We start from the raw sequence: 17,665 nt of genomic DNA on the forward strand, positions 1-17,665 counted from the left end.
GGCTGATCTGATTTTAACCACTACTCTATCTTCCTGCTCTCCTCCCCCAGCCACAGATAATTTTTCATTCCCAGTTTACCCTGCCTTAATATTTAAAGATTCTGCATCCATTGCCTTCTGGGGAAATTTCAAAGTTGTTTTTCCATCAGTCTGAAGTGGGTGACAGTTCAGTTTTAAATTGTGACACCTTATTCCACATTGGCTTTGTCAGGTTCAGTGGAACCTGTAATCGGAGGAAACCTGAACTCCTCCACTTTGAGTTGTATATGAACTTGTATCTACTGTAATAGTGTCTACCCAAGCCAACAAAAGAAACTAGAACATTTTGGTTGAAGTATGAATTCATATAATAGGACAATTTCCTTAATGCTGTTCATTACTTAACTATGGGGAAACCGATAAATTGCTGTCCACCTCCAAAATAAAAGAAGGAAATTTATCCCCAGGCAGTTACAATGACATTTTGGCTTGCCATAGGCTGGTGAACTTCAGGCAGTTAGCCAGTTGAGATGGGGGAGCAAGCAAATATAATGATTTTAATATAGAATGGCACAGAATTAAGGTAAGACGGGCAGAAGGATTAGAACAGATGTGACGAAAACCTTTATCCCTGAGAGGATGGTGGCAATCTGGAACTCTATCTATCAGCTTGGTGGTAGCAGAAACCCTTTTAACATTTAGTAGTATTTAGATGTGCACTTGTGATGCCAGAAAATGGGACTAGAGTACTTGTGTGGTTGTTTGACTCTAATGCGTAGAAGGGCCTTTTTCTGTACTGTAGATCTCTGATGTTCCGGCACAGCAAGAGACTATGCACTTTTGGTTGTCCCTTTTAAAGGTACTTCTCTCACCACTGAGTAAAATGTTAAATTGAGTCAGAAATTTGGATTGAGTTATATCCTCTATCAATGTTGATTCTGCTCCTGCTTCAGCCCAAGAAGTGGAATCCTGTTCTCTGCATCCACCATATAAAAGCCGTACATAATTTTAAGCATCTCTGTTTCTTCCTAGTCAAGCTCCTGTAAAATCTTCTATTTGTTCTATTAATGATCAACACTTTTTGCACTTTGTCTGCTTCCACATTGCTTTTCTAATATGAAGAACTGGACACTAAGTACTCTGGTCTAACTAACATTCTGTAGCAGACTTTGCTTTGAAGTGTCAGCTATAGGTGAATGGTAGCACTTTTGCCTTAATTAGAGCTTTCAGGTTGATCAAGGTTTGCGTAAAGACTTGTAGCTCGGGTGCTGGTTGTCGTGGTTGTGGTTATGTTCATCGAGCTGGGAAGTTGTTTTGCAGATGTTTCATCCCCTATCTAGGTGATATCTTCAGCCTCCTGTGAAGCGCTGCTGTACTGTCTCTTCTGGAATTTATTTGGTTCCGTTCCTGCTGCTTCCGGTTGCCGGTTCCAGTTGTTAGTTGTAGTGGCTGGTATATTGAGTCCAGGTCTGTTTGTTGATAGAGCCAGAGGATGAGTGCCAAGCTTCTAGGAATTCTTTAGTTCTGTTTGGCTTGTCCTCTGATTGTTGTGTTGTCCCTGTCATCTGTGTGTATGACTATGAGGGACAGGTGGTAGTGGCATTGAGTGGCTAGTAGGTGTTTGTGGATGTGGATTGTTAGTTGTCTGCCTGTTTGCCCTATATAGTGTTTCTTACAGTCTTTGCATGGAATCTTGCAAATTATGTTAGTCTTGCACATGAGGGGTATCGGATTTTGTGTCCTGATGGGTTGTTGTCTGGGTGTGACTGTTTGTTTATGGGCTGTCATGAATCCCAGTGGTCAAACTAGTCTGGCTGTCAGTTTTGGGGGTTTTTATCGAAGGTAGCGTGGCTAGTGAGTAAGGTCATGACATGTCTGCGTCTGCAGATGACATTGCAGGGATATCTGCTCTTTGCGAATACTATGTAGAGGTGGTGTTCTTCCATTTGTAGGTCGGGAGTGCTGCAGTGTGTTGTAGCCCTTTTGAACAGCGTCCTAATGCAGCTTCCCTTGTTTGTGTTTGGGTGGCTGTATTAGGACCCTGTTCAAACTCCCGACCTACACAGGGAAGAAGAACAACAGCTCAACAGAGTATTTGCCAAGAGCAGATATCCCTGCAACTTCATCTGCAGATGCCAAAGAGACAGACAACGTGATGCAGACAGGTCATGACCTTACTCATTAGCCACACCACCTTACATTAAAGTCTCCTAATTGACAGCCAGAACTCTGACCACTGGGATTCATGACAGCCCATAAGCCAACAGCCACACTCAGACAACAACACACCAGGACAAAAGACCCGATGCCCATCATATGAAAGGCTAACGTAATTTACAAGTTTCCATGCAAAGACTGCAAGAAACACTGTATAGGACAAACAGGCAGACAACTAGCAATCCACATCCACTAACACCTACTAGCCAGCTGTCCCTAGTAGCCATAAATACAGATGACAGGAACCACAATGATCATAGGACTCTCTTTTCTTCTCCCACCTCCCAAATCTCTCACTCTTGCAATCTCCTTTATGCCCCCTTCCCTCTCGCATGCACCCCGTCAAATTTATGGGGTGAATTTGTATTTGCAGATGTATTCTACTTTGCTCATAAAATGTACAATCGGCCGGCAGGCAATCAATCCATGTAATATTTTCTACATTCCTACTTTGGATATAGAACCAGTCTGACTCAAGATTGGGATACAAACAGACTCGAACCTTACACCTTTTTAATGCACTGTCTGTGCTCAGATGTCAACTTCTTTTTTTTATATATAAAACCTTAATTTATCTCGAATGTGACTTCGAAGTACTTCTGGGGTTTACATATTAATGAACCAAAACCTGCAACCCATTCTAAAAGATGAAAAACTTAACAGCAAACTAGTTTGTTCAATGTATTTCAGTTGCATGACACTAATCTTTTGTTATAAATTCTGTCTTATTCTCCACAATCACCTGATGAAGGAGCAGTGATCCGAAAGCTGCTGCTTCCAAGTAAACCTGTTGGACTATGATCTAATGTTGTGATTTTTAATTTTTTTTTATGCATGATCTTGAATGGATTACCTGAAATATTTTGCGTCAGTATTTACTGTGGAAAAGGCTATGGAACATATAGACTGTAGGGAAATAGATGGTGACATCTTGCAAAATGTCCAGATCACAGAGGAGGAAGTGCTGGATGTCTTGAAATGGGTAAAAGTGGATAAATCCCCAGGACCTGATCAGGTGTACCCAATAACCCTGTGGGAAGCTAGAGAAGTGATTGCTGGGCCTCTTGCTGAGATATTTGTATCATTGATAGTCACAGGTGAAGTGCTGGAATACTGGAGGTTGGCAAACGTGGTGCCACTGTTAAGGGCGGTAAGTGCAAGCCAGGGAACTATAGACCAGTGAGCCTGATGTCAGTGGTGGGCAAGTTGTTGGAGGGAATCTTGAGGGACAGGATGTACATGTATTTGGAAAGGCAAGGACTGATTTGGGATAGTCAACATGGCTTTGTGCGTTGGGAAATCATGCCTCACAAACTTGATTGAGTTTTTTGATGAAGTAACAAAGAAGATTGATGGCAGAGCAGTAGATGTGATCTATATGGACTTCAGTAAGGCATTCAACAAGGTTCCCCATGGGAGACTGATAGCAAGGTTAGATCTCACGGAATACAGGGAGAACTAGCCATTTGGATACAGAACTGGCTCAAAGGTAGAAGACAGAGGGTGGTGGTGGGGATTGTTTTTCAGGCTGGAGGCCTGTGACCAGTGGAGTGCCACAAGAATCTGTGATGGGCCTTCTACGTTTTGTCATTTACATAAATGATTTGGATGCGAGCATAACAGGTACAGTTAGTAAGTTTGCAGATGACACCAAAATTGGAGGTGTAGTGGACAGCGAAGAAGGTTATCTCAGATTACAACAGGATCTGGACCAGATGGGCCAATGGGCTGAAATGTGGCAGATGGAGTTTAATTCAGATAAATGCGAGGTGCTGCATTTTGGGAAAGCAAATCTTAGCAGGACTTATACACTTAATGGTAAGGTCCTAGGGAGTGTTGCTGAACAAAGAGACCTTGGAGTGCAGGTTCATAGCTCCTTGAAAGTGGAGTCGCAGGTAGATAGGATAGTGAAGAAGGTGTTTGGTATGCTTTCCTTTATTGGGCAGAGTATTGAGTACAGGAGTTGGGAGGTCATATTGTGGCTGTTCAGGACATTGGTTAGGCCACTGTTGGGATATTGTGTGCAATTCTGGTCTCCTTCCTATTGGAAAGATGTTGTGAAACTTGAAAGGGTTCAGAAAAGATTTACAAGGATGTTGCCAGGGTTGGAGGATTTGAGCTACAGGGAGAGGCTGAACAGGCTGGGGCTGTTTTCCCTGGCGTGTCAGAGGCTGAGGAGTGACCTTATAGAGATTTACAAAATTGAGGGGCATGGATAGGATAAATAGACAAAGTCTTTTCCCTGGGGTCAGGAGTCCAGAAGTAGAGGGCATAGGTTTAGGGTGAGAGGGGAAAGATATAAAAGAGACCTAAGGGGCAACTTTTTCACAGAGGGTGGTGAGTGTATGGAATGAGCTGCCAGAGGATGTGGTGGAGGCTGGTACAATTGCAACATTTTAAGAGGCATTTGAATGGGTATATGAATAGGAAGGGTTTGGAGGGATATGGGCCGGGTGCTGGCAGGTGGGACTAGATTGGATTGGGATATCTGGTCGGCTTAGACGGAAGGGTCTGTTTCCATGCTGTATATCTCTATGACTCTAAATAGAATTTGAAGCATTTTCATGAAAGCTTTTGAAGTGACTTGAGTATGTACTTGAAGGGAATTGTTTTAACTGAAGAATTGAAGAGCTGGTGTTTCCCAGCTTTGGTGAATAAAATTCTTTCGGCGAGGGTTGTTCAGAAGGAAGATCTTTGGGAGACTTATTCCTGCAATTGGACTTGCTAAACAAAGCCAGTTTCTCAGTGCTTAAGTGTAGATCCTCTTGAGCATGAAGTGGTTTAGCATGTTGTGTTCCAGTACTGCTGACTGTAGTCATTCAGAATTGTTATGATGCCTTGTGTGGAGGTGCTAGAGGAGTTGTGCCATACACTAAAAGTACGGATTCATCTCAAAAGACAGCCAAAGAGAAGAAAACATTTGCTTTTAGAAGTGCGTTTCTCCATTGCTCGAACTTTTTGTCGTAACATCCAATTCCGTTTGAACCATCTTTATTTAATGTTTTTATCTTCTGTGCTTGACTAATAAGATTAACATCTTTTACTCCAAGAGCATCTTCCTAATTTCTGTAACAGTCATTTGTTCACTTTCAACCTGACTTGAAATAATTTCCTGAGTATCTTAAGTAAGGAGGGTTACAGCTGGCACTCCTCTCCATGCTAAAACACTTTTGCTAATTGTACTCACCCAATCCATTTTTCAGGCACGTATGTAAATCCACCTTAATTATCCAGAACCCTTCCTCTTCTCTCTGTCTCTCTCTATCTCTTGGTCTCTCTTCCCCCACTCCAGTTGGTATCATTCTTACTGGTGCCAGTGAACTGAGCATGAGGGGTACATGCTGTGTTGCAGGGACCCTGCTACCTCATGTGGTTAGTGGCAAAGATGGTGATCACCCATGCTTGTAATTTGTCTTTATCCTGTATGTATGTCAACCTCCATTTAAGAACCATAGAAAAGTTACACTACAGAAAGACTGTTCAACCTTTGCTCACAGAATGAGTTGCCTACTCCAATTCCACTTTTCATCTTCTGGTCTGTAGCCTTGTAGGTTGCAGATGTAGATTTTTAAATGAGTTCAGGTTTCTGTCTCCAAAACTGGCAGTGTATTCCAGGCACCCATGTCCTTCGCATGAAAACATCTTCCTCATGCCCCCTTTAATCTTTCTTCCAGTGCCCCCAGTAATTAACTTCTTCACAAGGGGAAACAAGTCTTCCCTACACTCTATCCAAGCTCCTCATTATTTTATAACCTGAATGAAATACACCTCAGCCTATCTAATCTTTCTCATACCAAACTCAGAACATTTTTGTCAATCTCCTTTATACTCTGTGAAGAACAGTTTCATCTTCCTTATAATATGGTGACCAGAAATGTGCATGTAACTTCAGCTGTGACCTAACCACTGTTTTATATAGTTTGTGTCACAACCCTGCTATTGTATTCAATACCTCACCCAATGAAAAAAATCTCATGAGACAACTTTACCACTTTATATGCCTTTCCTGACTTCTTCATGGACCTGTGGACATGCATTCCAAAGTCTGTCACTTCCTTTACCCCTCTCCAGTTTTAAATAACCAATTTTTCTAATCGACGTATTCAGTGATATTATTACACACTTGTGGAACGGGAGGGACGATACCACTGCACCACAAGAGGGCCCCCTAAGCCTATTGCACCTAGTATTCCCAGGCAGTCTCCCATCTAAGTACTAACTAGGCCTGAATCTGCCTAGCTACCGAGATCCGGTGAGATCGAGTGTTTCCAGACCAGTCCTCCAATTGGAGTATTCCCTTGTGTGTTTGTGTTCTCCAAATACCACACATTTCATTGGGTTAAATTCCATTTCTCACTTTTACCATCTAATCAACTGACTAATATCCTAAAGTCAGCATGTATCCTCTTCACTGGGAACTATCTAGTCTGTTTTGTGTGGTCTGGGGGGTGTTTTGAAGCTTCAGTTTTCGATGTTTATGGAACATCTGTGGTGCTTTCAGTATTACCATACTGCGTGTGTAATTGCAGGCAAGACACACTGTCTTTCAATTAAAGTAATGCTGTTTACGACGCAAAAATGTACTGGCCAAGTTAATGCTAATACGATTTGCTTACTATACTTGTAAGATAATTTAATGAGATGTTAAAAATCTTTAATGGAAATACACAGCGGGTTTGGCAGAACTTGTGGCGAAGGAAACAGCTAGCTTTGACAAAGGGTCAGTTAAACTCGAAATGTCAGCTCTTATCTCCTTGCAGATGCTGCCAGACCTCCTGAGATTTTCCAGCATTTTCTCTTTTGGTTTGAAACGGCTAACTGCTGAGTTGATCCTTCAGAATCGCTGAATCAAATCATTACCATTCCTTTTCAATCACTGGCTGCAGCCAAACCTGTTGTACATCTGTAGGATTGTTTATTTCAGATTTGCTAGCAGCTATGGTATCACTGTTTGTATTGGCATCACCTGTTTAAAATCAGTGGTCTGCTGTAGAGCTCTTGTGGTGCAGTAATAGGTCCCCACCTCCAGCCAGACGGCCTGGGTTCTAATCACACCTACTCCAGAACGTGCCATTACATCTCTGAACAGGTTGATTAACAATAACTAGAACAGGGCTGATCTGCTGCTACAGTCAGTAATAAGTTCAAAAACCCCACTGCATTTAAGTAGAATCTGAAGAAATTACACAAAATGTAATTAGACTGTTTAACAAAGTCCTAACTATGAAGAAAGTGCAATTGATGTTCAAAATGCTTAAATGTGTAAAATGCTATAATTTTGAATTGAATTTCATGAAAGTCAATAACACTTTAAGGCAATGTCTGACTGAAATAGCATCTTTCATACATCCTTTTCTTTCAAACAATATTTCTACACAGAATTAGGTGAGCAGAGCAAATCAATCATCGTGTAACCTTTTCATAATTGTAACCAATTTCTCATTAGTAATTGATATTAGCAAATTTCAATATTCTCAGAATAAAGAATTGAATCATAAATGTACACATCGATTAATCATTGTACAATTTTTAGACTAAGAAATTTGAATCTAGTATTGATAATATCCAAAATAGTAATTTAGCTGTTTTGTTAAACCTTTTTTGGTTTGATTAGATTAGATTGCTTACAGTGTAGAAACAGGCCCTTCGGCCCAACAGGTCCACATCGATCCTCTGAAGAGCAACCCACCCAGACCCATTCCTCCACATTTACCCCTTCACCTAACACTACAGGCAATTTAGCATGGCCAATTCACCTAACCTGCATATTTTTGGACTGCGAGAGGAAAGCCACGCTGACACGGGGAGAATGTGCAAACTCCACACACACAGTTGCCTGAGGTGGGAATTGAACCCGGGTCTCTGGCGCTGTGAGGCAGCAGTGCTAACCACCATGCCGCCCGAGCGGTGTCTAGACTTTAGAACTTTGTGATTATTTGTCTTTCTCTCTTATTCCAGTTTTTTCCACTGTAGTCTGTGCAGTGCTTTCATATTGACTCATTACTTCAGGTGAAATCTGATCTGTGCAGACTGTTGTTGATTGATCCAGCTATATAGGCTGCCTTTGCTTTTGTTTTTAATTGCTTTACCAAGCATTATTTTCTTTCTGTAGAATAAAATAAGGGCTTACGTTTATATGCAAACTTTGCACAGCAGCTTTTCACAGTTGGATGTCTTGAAGTGTTTTACAGTTGATTAGTACTTTTTGAAGCATAGTTCCTTTCGAAATGTAGGAAGTACTAGAGTCAGCTGGCACACAAACTTTCATAACTGAGTTTTTTTTAATGATGTTGGCTGAGGGATAATTATTGATCTGGATGCCATGGATAATTTCTGTTTCTTCAGTTTTGGCATGCCATGTTTTACTTCTCCATAGGAAAGTATGTTGAGTCCCTGTGTTGACATCTCATCCAAAAGATGACACTGCTGATAGGGTAGTACTTTGTCACCTGCCCATTTGAGGGTCAAGCCTTGGTGTGGGCGGTAACAGAGTAATGTAGAAAATGGGAGCAGGAGTAGTCCATTCAGCTGTTCAAACCAGATCAATCTGTCAGTATTATCACGCCATTCAGTATTGTCCCTGCTGTGCCCCCATACCCTTTAACTTGTAAGAACGATAGCGACTTTTTTTTAAAAAAATGCAATGTTTTGGCCTCAACTACTTTCTGTGGCAGAGTGCCATAGGCTCAACACTAAGTGAAGAAATTTCTGCTTATCTCAATCCTAAACTGAGACCACTAGTTCTGAACTCCCCAGTCATCTCACTTACAATCTTTCTAGGCACCAGTGAATATTCTCCTAACTGATCCACTCATTTCATATGTCAGCTCTGCCACCCCAAGAATCCGTCTAGTAAACATATTGAAATGTCTGGTCTTGAACTCTAGTGACTTCACTGCTCCTGAATTCTGGCTGACAATCTCGTTATTGGAAGTTGAGTCTCCTATGACACTTGGGTCTTTTTCTAATTCTTTGGCATATGATATTTCGCAATCAGTCATGCAGCATGGAAAAGACCTTTTGGTCTACTAGTCTACACTGATCATGTTCCCAAACTAAACTAGTGCCACGTTCTTGTGTTTGGCCCTTTCCTATGCATGTACTTAACTAAATGTAGCTGTACTTGCATCCACCACTACATTTACCAGTTCATTGTACACAGCAACCAAAGTTTTTTTTTTTAAAAAAGTCCCCATCATCCTTTGTAAGTAATTTTTCTCTCACCTTTGCCCGCATTTGTGTTTTGAAACCCCCCACCCCCCCCCCCCCCCCCCCCCCACCCCTCCAAACCTTAGAGAAAAGACCGTTGCTATTCGCCAAATCTATTCTCATGATTTTACAAACCTCTATAAGGTCGCCCCTCAAACCCCTACACTCATTGAAAAGGTCACAGCCAATTTTTATAACTCAAGCCCTCCATTTAATCCTCCGGTAACATCTCGGTAAATCTTTTCTGAATCCTCTCCAATTTAATGATATCCTCCTTGTAACAAGGTGACCAGAACTGCAAACGGTATTCCAAAAGAGGCATCACCAACGTTCTGTACAACCTCAGCATGATGTCCCAATGAATCCTTAGAGTATAAAGGAGTATACTTAAGAGGGAAATCGGGGGGCAAAAAGAGGACATGAGATAGCTTTGGCAAATAGAATTAAGGAGAATCCAAAGGGTTTTTACAAATACATTAAGGACCAAAGGGTAACTAGGGAGAGAATAGGGCCGTTCAAAGATCAGCAAGGCGGCCTTTGTGTGGAGCCGCAGAAAATGGGGGAGATACTAAAAGAATATTTTGAATCCATACTTACTGTGGAAAAGGATATGGAACATATAGACTGTAGGGAAATAGATGGTGACATCTTGCAAAATGTCCAGATTACAGAGGAGGAAGTGCTGGATGTCTTGAAATGGGTAAAGGTGGATAAATCCCCAGGACCTGATCAGGTGTACCCAAGAACTCTGGGAAGCTAGAAAAGTGATTGCTGGGCCTTTTGCTGAGATTTTGTATCGTCGATAGTCACAGATGGGGTGCCGGAAGACTGGAGGTTGGCAAATGTGGTGCCACTGTTTAAGAAGGGTGCTAAAGACAAGCCAGGGAACTATAGACCAGTGAGCCTGACCTCTGGGGTGGGCAAGTTGTTGAAGGGAATCCTAAGGGACATGTTGTACATGTATTTGGAAAGGCAAGGACTGATTAGGGATAGTCAGCATGGCTTTGTGTGTGGGAAGTCATGTCTCTCAAACTCGATTGAGTTTTTTGAAGAAGTAACGAAGAGGATTGATGAGGGCAGAGCAGTAGACGTGATTTATATGGACTTCAGTAAGGTTCCCCATGGGAGACTGATTAGCAAGGTTAGATCTCATGGAATACAGGGAGAACTAGCCATTTGGATACAGAACTGGCTCAAAGGTAGAAGACAGAGGGTGGTGGTGGAGGGTTGTGTTTCAGACTGGAGGCCTGTGACCAGTGGAGTGCCACAAGGATTGGTGCTTGTTTTTTTTTACTTATTGTCATTTACATAAATGATTTGGATGTGAGCATAAGAGGGACAGTTAGAAAGTTTGCAGATGACATCAAAATTGGAGGTGTAATGGACAGCGAAGAGGGTTACCTCCGATTACAACAGGATCTGGACCAGATGGGCCAATGGGCTGAGAAGTGGCAGATGGAGTTTAATTCCGATAAATGCGAGGTGCTGCATTTTGGGAAAGCAAGTCCTAGCAGGACTTATACACTTAATGGTAAGGTCCTAGGGAGTGTTACTGAACAAAGAGACCTTGGAGTGCAGGTTCACAGCACCTTGAAAATGGAGTCACAGGTAGATAGGATAGTGAAGAAGGTGTTTGGTATGCTTTCCTTTATTGGTCAGAGTATTGAGTACAGGGGTTGGGAGGTTATGTTGCGGCTGTACAGGACATTGATTAGGTCACTGTTGGTATATTGTGTGCAATTCTGGTCTCCTTCCTATCGGAAAGATGTTGTGAAACTTGAAAGGGTACAGAAAAGATTTACAAGAATGTTGCCAGGGTTGGAGGATTTGAGCTATAGGGAGAGGCTGGGGCTGTTTTCCCTGGAGTGTCGGAGGCTGAGGGGTGACCTTATAGAGGTTTACAAAATTGAGGGGCATGGATGGGATAAATAGGCAAAGTCTTTTCCCTGGGGTCGGGGAGTCCAGAACGAGAGGGCATAGGTTTAGGGTAAGAGGGGAAAGATGTAAGAGATCTAAGGGGCAACTTTTTCACACAGGGTGGTGAGTGTATGGAATGAGCTGCCAGAGGATGTGGTGGAGGCTGGTACAATTGCAACATTTAAGAGGCATTTGGATGGGTATATGAATAGGAAGGGTTTGGAGGGATATGAGCTGGGTGCTGGCAGGTGGGACTAGATTGGGTTGGGATATCTGGTTGGCGTGGACGGGTTGGACCGAAGAGTCTGTTTCCATGCTGTACATCTCTATAATTAGAGGTCTGAGCAATGAAAGCAAGTGAGCACAACTTTAACCACCCTGTCTACCTCTGACACATTTTAAAGAATTGTATACCTGAACCCTGCGTCTCCCTGTTCTAAACACTACCCACAGCCCTACCATTTGTTGTTTGTATTAACATCCGTGTGCATTTGCCTATTTAGCTGCATGATCTAACTCCTTTTTTGTTCTGTACTTGTGTTGGTCTTCCAATTTAAGAGTTGGAAAATTGATTGATTGTTTTTGACATATTTAAGTAGACTAGTGTTATGACCAAGTCAGGAGGAGTGAACTGAATCCTTGTCCATGCCCCCATAAGGCACAATAAAGTTTGAATTTTAAAAAGGGAAGTGATATTAGCTGTTAAAATATTTGTAGAGTACATACACCCATACCAGCCAGGTTCCTTCAGTAACAAAGAACCAGTTTACTGCAAACAAAACAGACTGAAGCAAAGATTATTAATAAAAAGTTTAAACCAAACTAACACAACCCCCTTCTTGAATTTGGAGGAGCCGGTGTTGGACTGGGGTGGACAAAGTTAAAAAATCAGACAACACCAAGTTATAGTCCAACAGGTTTAATTGGAAGCACTAGTTTTCGGAGTGACGCTCCTTCATCAGACACTTTAACTACTACTTCTACTTACAGCTGATCTGATTTGTAATCTTTAATACAACGTTCTTGTAAACCCCAAATCTTTCACCACCTTGCTTGCCATTCAGCCCATCATATCTGCACTGGTCAACCAAAAGCTGAAACTCTCATGAGTTTTGAGATAACAAAACTGACAGATAAACAAACGGAACACCCACAAGATCTCTGATATCAGGGTTCTTAGCAGAGCCAGTAATACAGAGACTCAAACAGCCCTGCCAACCCTCCAACCCAAACTTTGGGTCCACCACGTGGATGACACCTTTGTCATGACTAAACAAAACACGTTGGAGGAAACCTTCAAGGCCATCAATAATATGAAAACTAGCAAAATTCACTAAAGAGGAGGAAAACGACAAACTGCCATTCCTAGATGTCACAGTAGTGAACAGTCAGTGGGGAACTTAAACCAGCGTCTACAGGAAAATAGCACATATAGACCAAATACTGAACACAAGCAATCATCCCAACATCCACAAACGAAACTGCATTAGAACATTATTTCAAAGAGCTACCACATGCTGCAGCACCAAGTAACTGTGAAGATCAGAGGAAAATCACCTACTCAAAAAGAACGGGTACCCAATGAACAGTCTGTGATTTCTCAGCAACAAACCCAAATAAGCAGACAAAATGTGCCCAGAATCCTTAGCCACAATCCCCTCACCAAAGACATCTCAGACATGACTGCCAGACTACTTAGCCCTCTTGGCATCATGGTGGCCCACAAACCCACCAACGCAATAAAGCAGCAGCTAAAGAACTTGAAAGACCTGATACGGACAACAAGCAAAACTAATGTAATTTACAAAATACCTTGCAAGAACTGTAACAACTACACTGGACAAACGGGCAGAAAACTGGCCACCAGGATATGTGAACGTCAGCTCGCCACAAAAAAAAATTAGCCCCTCTCACTAGCATTCTTCCATACAGATGACGGAAGGACATCACTTCGACTGGGACAACACATCCATCCTAGGATCAGCTAAACAGACACACGAGAATTCCTAGAAGCACAGCATTCCAACCGGAATGCTCTTAACAAACACATCGATTTGGACACCATCTACCATCCTCTAAGAAAAAGATTCTGAATTGATATCAATGCAGGAAATTGTGTCACCAACACAGGAAATGACATCACCAATCCAAGGAAGCCTAAACACTTAAATGGAAAGTGGGACTTAACACCAGTGCTTTGCCAGAGGCTCACTGATGTTACCTAGTATGGTGATGAAACGTCTGAAAATGAGCCTTCTAGCTCAGGGAGCAAACTTGCATCCAGAATCTAAATACCTTTTTCCAGCTCTGGGCTCATATTCCTGGAGAGTGTAGCAATGCAAGAGAACATCTAATTACTGGTTAAATATTGAGAGTTTCTGACTCAACTGCCTTTTCAGGGACAGTGTTCTAGACTTCCACAATCCTCTCTGATTGCTTTCCTACCTAAGCCCCTGAATTTTAAGCACTGCAATCAGATCCCCTTTCAATAATTGCTGCTCTGAGGAAAAATAATCCCAGTTTAACCAGTCTTTCCTCATAGCTCAGAGTCCCTAGCCCAGGCAGTATTCTGGTAAATCTCCTTTTCTGTATAATCATAGCCTTCCTATAATGTGGTGACCAGAACTGCACACAATACTCCAATTTTGGTCTAATCAACTTTTTATACCATTCCAGCAAAACTGCTTTGATCTTGTATTCTGTAAATCTGCTAATAAAGGTAAATATTCCTTTTAGGTATGATTTATTATGGTTCACTGTATTGAGGAACAGTGAAGAGCATTGTTTTGCTTGCTATTCAGGTAAGTCATATTATACATACATACAGTATATCTGGGTAATAGAACAGAATGCAGAGTATGGTGTTACAACTTCTGAGAAGGTACAGAGAATAAGAGGTCTATTCAAAAGCCTGATAACATTGGGAAGAAGCTGGTCTTGACACCGTCGGTATGTTTTTTCAAACTTTTGTATTTTCTGCTTTATGGAAGAGATTACAGCTGAGGTGAGAAGGTCTTTGATTATGTTGGTAGCTTTCCCAAGGTAGGAGGAAGTGTAAATGGCGTTGATGAAAGGAAAGCTGGTTGTCGTCATGGACTGGTCTGGGTTCACAAATGTCTGTCGTTTCTTTTGGTCTTGGGCAGAGCAGATATCCCCTAGCTGTGATGTATCTGGATAGGATGCTATGTGCATCTATAACATTTGGTAAGAGATATTGTGGACATGTGGAATTTCCTTTATTCTGAGGACATAGTCATTGGTGTGCCTTCTTGATTGTAGCATCGATATGGATAGACCAGGGACAATTGGTGATGTTTACTCTGAGGGACTTGAAGCTTTGACTGTCTCCACTTTAGCACCATTGATACAGACAGTGTGTCCTCCATTCCCCTTCCCAAAGTTGATGACCATCTCCTTCATTTTGCTGACATTATGAGAGAGATTATTGTCTTTACACAATGCCACTAAGTTTTGTATCTCTTTCCAGTACTGTCTTGTCATTGTTTAAGATCTGACCCATTGTGGTGGTCTCATCAGCAAACTTTTGTAAATAGGGTTAGCACAGAATTTGGCCACACAATGATGACGACTGTATCTGGAGTCAAGAGTGTTTTTCTGGAAATGCATAGCAGATCAGGCAGCATCCGAGGAGCAGGAGAATCAACGTTTTTGGCATAAGCCCTTTCTCAGGAATGAGGCTGGGGGCTGAGAGATGATAGGATAGAGGTGGCGTTGGTGGTGGGAGGGTGGGGATAGCTGAGAAAGCGATAAGTGGATGAAGCTAGGGGAGAAGGTTGGTGGGAGGTGGGGAAAGAGTGGAGCAGATGATGGGAAAGGTGATGGACAGGTCAGGAGGATGGTGCTGAGTTGGAGGCTTGGAACTGGGATAATGTGGAGAGAATGGAAATGAGGAAGCTGCTGAAATCCCCGTGTGGTTGCAGGGTCTCAAAGCAGAATATGAGGCGTTCTCCCTCCAGGCATCAGGTGGTAACGGTTTGGCACCAACTTGCAGGCACCTCCTCCTACTTCCCCCTTGATCACTACCTCCCCTCCATCACCAAACCATCATCTCCCAGACCATCCATAATGTCATCACCTCTGGTGATCTCCCTCCACAGCCTCCAACCTCTCTGTCCGTGAATCCAGCACTGCCGATTCTACCTCCTACCGAAGATTCACAAACCTGACTGCCCTGGTCAACCCATTGTCTCAGCCTGCACCTGTCCCACTGAACTCCTCTCTTCCTACCTCGGCACTGTCCTGTTCCCCTTAGTCCAGGAACTCCCCACCTACATTCCTGACACCACCTCCAAGATTTTGTTTCCCTGGCCCCCACTGCCTCATCTTCACCATGGATATCCAGTCCCTGTACACAGCAATCCACCACGACAAAGGTCTCCACGCCCTTCATTTCCTCTCACGCCGTCCCAAACAGTCCCCTTTCACCGACACCCTCATCTGCCTGGCTGAACTGGTCTTCACCCTCAACAACTTTTGTCCAATCATCCCACATCCTCCAAACCAAAGGGGTAGCAATGGGCACCCGTGTGGGACCCAGTTATACTACCCCCACCCCCCCACTCCCCCCCTTCCTTCACTACATCGGCGACTGTATCGGCACCACCTCATGTTCCCACGAGGAGGTTGAACAGTTCACCAACTTTGTCAAAAGCTTCCACCCCCACCTCAAATTCACCTAGACTATCTCAGACAACTCCATCCCCTTCCTGGACCTCTCCATCACTGCCTCTGGTGACTGGCTAATCACAGACATATACTACAAGCCCATTGACTCCCACAGGTCCATGCCCCCCCCCCCAACAACCCACTCTTGGCACCTTTCCCTGCCACTGCAAGAAGTGCAAAACCTGTGCCCATACACAACTCCCCTGAGCTCTGCCCAAGAGATCCTTCCACATCCGTCAGAAATTTATCTATACCTTCATCTCCCCCTCCCACTCCATCAAAGACATGCAGGTCCTGGGCCACCACCCAAAGCCTGGAGGAGGAACACCTCATATTCCACCTTGGAACCTTGCAACCACATGAGATAAATGTGGATTTCAACAGCTTCCTCATTTCCTCTCGCCTGGCCCGCATGCCTTGTTCCTGATGAAGGGCTCACGCCTAAAACATCGATTCTCCTTGGATGCTGCCTGACCGGCTGTGCTTTTCCAGCAACACACTCTCTATTCTGACCTCCAGCATCTGCTGTCCTCACTTTCTCTTCCTGACTGTTACAGGAGTATAGCAACGGGCTGAGTATGCCGCCGTGCAGGACACCGGTGTTGAGGATTATCATGGAGGAGATGTTACCTACACTTACTGATTGCAATCTGTCGGAGAGGGAGTCCAGGATCCCGTTGCAGAGTGAGAGCAGTGTACTATGTCTCGGAATTTGGAGAAAAGATTGGCTGGAGTTATAGCGTGAAAGGTTGAGCTAAAAAGTCAATAAGTAAGATTGCTCTCAGTATTCATGTTGTTCAGATGTTCAAGGAATGAGTGTAAGGCTAAGGAGATGATTTCTGCCATGAACAGGTTGCGATGGTAGGTGATTTGTAGTGGATCAAGACAGTCACAGAGTCATAGAGATGTACAGCACCGACCAGATATCCCAATGCAATCTAGTCCCACTTGCCAGCACCTGGCCCATATCCCTCCAAACCCTTCCTATTCATATATCCATCCAGATGCCTTTTAGATGTTGTAATTGTACCGGCCTTCACCACTTCCTCTGACTGCCCGCTCCACACACGCGCCACTCTCTGTGTGGAAAAAGTTGCCCCTTAGCTCTATTTTATATCTTTCCCCTCTCATCCTAAACCTATGCCGTCTAGTTCTGGACTTCTTCTTCTCCCCTTCTCCCCCTCTCCTCCCCCCCCCCCCCAGGGAAAAGACTCTGTCTATTTATCCTATCCATGTCCCTCATGATTTTGTAAACCTCTATAAGGTCATCCCTCAGCCTCAGCCACTCCAGGGAAAACAGCCCTAGCCTACTCAACCTTTCCCTATAGCTCAAATCCTCCAACCCTGGCAACATCCTTATAAATCTTTTCTGAACCCTTTCAAGTTTCACAACATCTTTCCGATAGAAAGGAGACCAGAATTGCACACAATATTCCAACAGTAGCCTAACCAATGTCCTGTACAGCCACAACATGACCTCCTAACTCCTGTACTCAATACTTTTGACCAATAAAGGAAAGCATACCAAACTCCTCCTTTACTATGCTATCCACCTGCGACTCCACTTTCAAGGAGCTATGAACCTGCACTCCAATGTCTTTGTTCAGCGACACTCCCTAGGACCTTACCATTAAGTGTGTAAGTCCTGCTAAGATTT

At 43.2% G+C, this 17,665-nt stretch overlaps 1 protein-coding gene and 1 pseudogene across 1 annotated transcript in view; one reads left to right on the plus strand and one right to left on the minus strand.

The window, feature by feature from the left end:
* The window catches only part of LOC140465514 (DDB1- and CUL4-associated factor 7), a 54,860-nt gene that overhangs the window by 4,899 nt on the left and 32,296 nt on the right, over window positions 1–17,665 (plus strand). The gene's annotated exons all lie outside the window — the stretch shown is intronic.
* Window positions 6,368–6,486, minus strand: LOC140465958 (5S ribosomal RNA; annotated as a pseudogene).

The sequence above is a fragment of the Chiloscyllium punctatum genome, chromosome 42 (assembly GCF_047496795.1).
Source record: "Chiloscyllium punctatum isolate Juve2018m chromosome 42, sChiPun1.3, whole genome shotgun sequence".
Classification (NCBI taxonomy): Eukaryota; Metazoa; Chordata; class Chondrichthyes; order Orectolobiformes; family Hemiscylliidae; genus Chiloscyllium; species Chiloscyllium punctatum.